We start from the raw sequence: 6,710 nt of genomic DNA, 5'->3' as shown, positions 1-6,710 counted from the left end.
GTTTGGATTACGCTTAGCTATCTTTCGGGTCCCTTCCCATATAAGGGTTCTTTTGAAAGAATTGTGTTGGGCGAAGAGATGTGGGTAATTTAATAGCCGTCGTTGCTCGCTAGTAGCAGTTAAACTTCTTGTATATAGCAATAAGCGTAAAGAGTGTCAACAGATTCGTTTAAGTCCATTGGCTCGTTTCCTTTGGTTATCTTTTCATTTCGTATTATTTCTCTGCGGCTTAGGTTTCAATGCTTACAAAATCACTTACTTTACTTCAATGTCAATAGTAATTCGTTTCATTTTTAATTTTTTTCTGGCTTAAAGCGTTCATACCGGTAATTCAATCAATTAATTTCCTTTTGAGTGTCTGGACCGCTATCCTATTACTTTTAGTTGATTTTAAAATCCTTCATTTTCTTATAAACATATATATGTATATATGTATATATATATATATTATATACGTAGCGTATTTATTGCGTACGGGTTGACGACGCGATACGCAGAAAACTCGGAATTCGTTTTTTTGTATTTTTTATTTTTCATTTGATTGTATGTACGAGTGCGTGTGTAAGCAGGGAATTACCGTTTTTTTATATGCATTTTATTTCATTTCATGCTTCTTCTTGTTTTTATGCAATTTAAAGAAATTCATAACATGACGAAGAGAAATTACTGAACACGATTTTTCCATTATGCAAAATAAAAGAAGAGTAGAAAAAGATAAACAAGTAAGAAAATTATATTCGGTCGTGACCGAATCTTTTATACCCATTGCCGTTATCTTAAAAATGAAAAAAGATATAAAAGAAGTAAATTTTCATGCTTCATATTAATGGAGGATGTGCGGCTGACCTTGGAAAACTTGAAGTCACTTCCAAATTCTTTTGCAAATTTGTAGGCGTTATCTTCATTTTCGCCCACGGGAGAATGTTTACAACAAATATTACACAGTTGCGCAGACGGACAGATGGACAGTCAAGAAGAAGAAACTGGTCAAAAATTTATATATTTTATGGGGTTTTTTGGGTCTTGTTTCCGCGCCTTATAGAGCCTTATAAAGGTATTGAAAATAAATTTAAATTTTGATACACTATTTTATTGGTTAGGCGTGGTAAATTCGTTCCATTTTTGTACAAGTGCTATAGGATCGTCCGTAGACCATGCGTTCAAACTTTTAAACATTTATCCGCTATAGGCTATGAGTAATGAGTAAAAGACCAATTTTTTATGCTTTTTGATAAACAGAGAGATGTTCTCAGTTGATGTGGTACTGTAGGCGTGTCCCCTTTCAATATCAGCCTTCATGCAAGAATTTCCAATGTTTTTGCGAAATTTAAAGTCGATAGCTTCATTTTTACTGCCAGGACAACAGACATTACACAGGCGGACGGACGGACATGCTTAGATCGATTTAGGGTTTTTAGCAGATCAAGAATATACATACTTGGTGCGGCCTCTGACGCTTGCTTGTGGGCGTTACAAACGTTTTGACCAAATAGTTACGCCCATCCTTCGGTGAAGGGTATAAATACAAAATGTGGATAGCAATTGTTTATGCAAAATGCATATAGACATTCGTTCGGATCCTTGCGTACACCCGCAAAATGGCTAAGCAGTAGAGTAACTGGCCATTTTGGATATCATTTATATATACTTATATATATATATATATAGCTATTAAGTAAGCGCTCGTTGCGATGGTGTTGATGATTTGTTTGTTTCACAATTCCCTGAATCTCTGTTTGTGCTTTGTTGGCTTTGTTGGCAAAACAATCGTCCGTTCTTATGCTTTATACTGTTCATTTCCTATTGAATTCAATCAGAATTCATTAAAATATATTTTAAAGCTACTAATAAATTATTAAGCAGAGGTTTTCTTTGTTTTGACATTTTTCTTTTTTGGTTTTTTTATTTCGTAGCAGTGAAATGTGTTTTGATATAGAGGGTATGGCCTCTGTAACAGATATAAGTATGCTAGTTTCATTAATACGTTTGCAATAAAATGCATCCGTTGGCCGAAGTGTTATTGATTGCTTCACGAAGCGGGGATTTTACGTAATGGAGACGCTGCACGCTATGTATGCTATGTGCTTAATTGGTATGAATAAACGTGGTTTTTGATGCGTTCTTTATTTGCGCGATATATGTTGGGCAACTTGAGAGAGAGAGAGAGAGAGAGAGAGAGAGAGAGAGAGAGAGAGAGAGAGAGAAAGTCCACGTTCTGACGAATCGTTAAAATTCGATTTATTTTAAGAAGTTAAAGACATGTGAAAACATTATAGTCTGGATAGGCCGACTATTAAATACCCTAAAAAGTTGATTTATTCTTGTGTTTGCCATTGCATACAAAAATTATACCCGGTTCTTATATGAAAGAAAAAATGGAACGATCCAAACCATTTTCAATAAGGTTCGTCCTTGGGACAGTGTAGCAAACTTTATCAAAACATATCAAGAATTACGACGTGAAACTTGCACGTAAATTTACATGGACAAACATCAGACAGATGGATTGACAGACGGACACACAGGCTTACATCGACTCATGAAATGATTTTGTGTAGATCGGCATAATAAAAGATGGGTCTATCTTAAGCCATTCTGCGTGTTGCGTAAGTCCGCCTAAATTTAATATATTTAAACTCTTAAGTGAATTCCACATTTGCTACTGTAAAATCATTTCTAGTGTGGATAATCCGCTAATGCAAAATGGTTTTAATAAAAGATTTTAAAAATTACATCATTTTAATGCTTACACCCTGTACAACTTGATACCCAAGAGTATATTCAGTTTGTGCGGATGTATACAACCCAGAGAAGGATTTGAGATACATTCAGATATTGTTGTAGCAATGCATTGAATCACATTCTAAATCGATTTAAGCTTGTCTGTCCATGTATCTGTCTTTAAATCTTTAACCTATAGGTCGCAATTTTTGAGATACTTTTAAAAAATTTGTACCCCTGACGTGCTTTGGCGCAAGGATTGCTATTGAAATGGATTCGGGACCACTTTTCCTCTGCTTCCATGAATAACTGCACTAAGCGAAAGGTTGTTGGGTATTTAATGGCGGTCCGTGGCCCACTGCAATGTTTTTCCTTGCTACAAAAATATTATTCAAATTTTAACCTTTACAATTTTACTCGAGGTGATATTTTCAGAAGACTTCTTCATGGTGTATCCTAGATTTTTCAGGACTCATGTGGCGAGAATATGCAACTATGCTCCTTCCGCTTTTTTTTCGCCCGGTCAGGCTGCGGATTACCTCTGATTCTATCTATGGCCCTATAATTGAAATGAATACAAAATAGTGCATTGAGTAATAGCAAAACATGCTCACACTCTAGCGAGGAATTCACATAATAAAATCCCTTGTTTTGGAAAACAAATGCTAGTAATACAATTTTACATGAATATTTAAACAATGAAAGCGAAAGTTTTGGCAATGTGAGCATAATATAAGATATATTCAGGATCACAATTAGTAACGATATTTGAATTGAAATAAAGCATAGCAAGCTTTGTTCGGGTACGTACAGGTCAAAGAGACCTTATATTATAGGGAAATTGTGAAAAGAGATACCCGCTCGTGAACTGTAATGAAATTTACACTGAATTTCAAATCATTTTTCAAATCAAAGCAATTGACAGCCAAGCATCGTAACTGTGCGTTGCAAAAAATGTTTCCAAATAAGACAAATAAGAAAATTACTTTCGGTCTTGACCGAATCTCTACCACCGTGTTCTTAAAAAAAGGAGAAGAGCTAAATTCCCATATTGTACAATCTTGAGTGAGCGCAGCTGATTTTTTGTATTTTCAGAATAAAAGCGAAGATTATTTGGCGTAAGTGTTGTATGTGCAAAAAGCGGAAAGCAAAAGCGCTCACAATTTTTCTTACATAGACGTGTAATCATTGTAGGCGTATTCTTCGAAAAGTTTAAAAAATTTTAAAATTCTCCTACAATTTTGTAGACGATATCTTCATTTTCGCTAATGGAAGAATGGTTGCCACAAATACTACATGTATCGTAGAAAGACAGATGCACAGATAAGCGGACGGATGCTTAGGCGTATTTCGAATTTAAAGCTGGCTTCGGAATTTGTAAACTTTTTGAAGCTTGTATTTGTGTGTGTGTTATAAAGGTTTGGAAAAAAAAAAAATTAAAATATGACACTAGGAAATTGAGTAGGCATGACCAATTTTTTCTATTTTTTTAGAGGTACTACAAGGTTATGTGCTGTAGTTTATGAGCAAAAAGAAAAAAACCTTTTTTTAATCCTTTTGAAAAACAAAAGGGTTCTCATTTTACGTTGCACCGCACGCGCACCCTTCGACCGATGTGACCCACTTTCAACAGCGAGTTGCGTATAAAACTTCCAATACTTTTGTCGCCTTCGGACCCGATATAGTAGTACTTGCGAAGAGGGGCAAACATATATGCAGAGAGACGTGCCTAAAGCGCTGCTGATAAACGGATGAAAAATCAGTTCGACGCTGTGTACGGATACTATCCGTTGATCACGGTAAAATGTTAGGTAGTTGAGTTGAAACATGGTCGTACCAGCTTGGCTGAACGTCTGGGACGGCCGAAAACTGTAACCAAACGAAAACGTCATCCGTGCTCGTTAAATGGTGTTGGACGACCGTTGAGATATGGGTACGGACAGGTTAAAACATTTTGATTCTCCCGTCTTGCATTAAGACTAGACCGATTCAGAATTTAACGTTGACTAAGAATATATATCCTTTTTAGAATCTCCTTGGCATTTCAAACTTTCTCACAAAATGATTATACGCCCATCTTTCGGTATGTACAAATTAATTGTTATTTTTAAGATTGAACATTTTTTTAAAATTTGCTTTCATATATGCACGCACGCATAAAATGTATTAATTATGCGTAAAATGCTCAGTCAATAGTAGATACGCTTCTTATTAGGTATGGTATGCACAATTACACATGGTCCTGTGGCGCAATGGATAACGCGTCTGACTACGGATCAGAAGATTCCAGGTTCGACTCCTGGCAGGATCGGTTGATTGTCTGACGTCACTGAGATTTTTGTTTATTTTACTTATTTTTTATATCCGTATATGGTCGATGTCAACTTCGATGTTGCCTCTCCCGTCTGTCTGTACTTCTTTTATGCCTTTAATATTTAATATTGAAACGCAAAATGTAGTACAAATTAGTATAAAACTGAAACATGGTGGAAATGTTACTAGTTCAGTTACAAGTCCAAAATTTTAATTAAAAATGAAATTTCTTCGCTTGCAAACCTGCTAATAAATTAAATTTGAACATTGGCACAACATGCCCTTGTGCCACAATTGGTGTAAAATCGAATTAAAAATTTTAAAATCTTTCAAGACATTTTTGGTTTTTATATATGTTTTTATTCTGGGTAATTGCGTAAAATTCACTTGAGAGTGAATATTCAGTCATTTATTTGCTCTATGCTTTGTGTAGAAAGTTAAGTCTTCTTTATAATTCTCGGATTAACTTACATAACTTGCCTAATAGTATGTTATGAAATTTATATCATATGTACTGTACAGAATGAATTTTCGCTTAATTTCACAGTGGGAGTTCAAAAATTTCAACCCAACACGTTTATAATGTCTTCCTTTTGGGCTTATTTTATTACACTACACTATGTACACTACTTGTGGTACAGGGTATGCTAAGTTTGTGCGGACATGTGTAACACTGAGAAGGGTTCTTAAGATAAACTCACATATTATTATATCGATCGATTCAAAATTACTTTCTAAACTCGTCTGTCCGTCTGATGTCTGCCCATGTAAATATGTGTTTAAGCTAAACGTCGCAATTTTTGAGATATTTCGATGAAACTTGGTACACTGACCTGCTTTGACGCAAGGACGAACTAAAAATGATTGGGATCTGTTTACATTTACGACCACAACCCACATAACACCTTATTTTGAAGAGTCGTTAAAGAAATTACAATTTTTAAAGTTCTCAATTAAACTCGTTCTGTGATAATATTGGGACGAATTTGGTTCGACTGAAACAATTTTTTGAACATTCCCTTCATGATGGAAACTAGTTCATAATAGTAAATTGACATATTTGGATCATGTAGATCTGTTTTTCGGGTACTACTAAAAACTACATAAAAACTGTCTTTTTATAACTTTTAGAGCATGATTATCAAAACGAGTGAATCAGGCAGGGTATTAGGCGAAGTGATCCGGGATATCCAGTAGTCGGCCGTGCCCGACTATAACATTCTTATTTGTTTTTTTTTATAATTTGTTCCTAATTAACCTATATTGTCCTATTTAATGAGATGTGATGGTTGTTGTTTCGCATGACAACCTCTCTTAAGAGGCGCAAATATTCTTCATTAACCCAAAAAAAAACTTTTTTCTTACCCGGTCTTTTGTCACATGCGCAGTTAGGCTAAGACACAAACTATATCTAAGATCTGAAATTTTTAAATGTATGCCTTTCCGACTTTCGTAAACTATTCAGGTCTTTTCACGTGAATTAAATTTATTCGTTATTTGATGTAAGAATAGGCTACGGGGCATGTTTTATATTAAATTAATTAAAACGAATAAGAAAGTTATATTCAACGTGGGCCGTCCGCCACTATTTTTTCGCATTCCACTCTCCAAAATCTTTTATTTGATACCCATATCGCTAGTACTATTAACAAAAAAGTAAATGTGGTGTCAATCGT

The 6,710-nt window shown here is 34.9% G+C and overlaps 1 non-coding gene across 1 annotated transcript; it reads left to right on the top strand.

Annotated features, from left to right (window-relative positions):
• Window positions 1-4,959: 4,959 nt before the first annotated feature.
• Window positions 4,960-5,032, top strand: Trnar-acg. Its single transcript has one exon. It is a non-coding gene; the product is annotated as a tRNA-Arg (tRNA).
• The last annotated feature ends 1,678 nt before the right edge of the window (window positions 5,033-6,710 follow it).

This window comes from Glossina fuscipes, unplaced genomic scaffold (genome assembly GCF_014805625.2).
Source record: "Glossina fuscipes isolate IAEA_lab_2018 unplaced genomic scaffold, Yale_Gfus_2 28, whole genome shotgun sequence".
NCBI lineage: Eukaryota > Metazoa > Arthropoda > Insecta > Diptera > Glossinidae > Glossina > Glossina fuscipes.
Note: the sequence above shows the minus strand (reverse complement) of the source record. Positions and strands in the feature narration are given on the sequence as shown.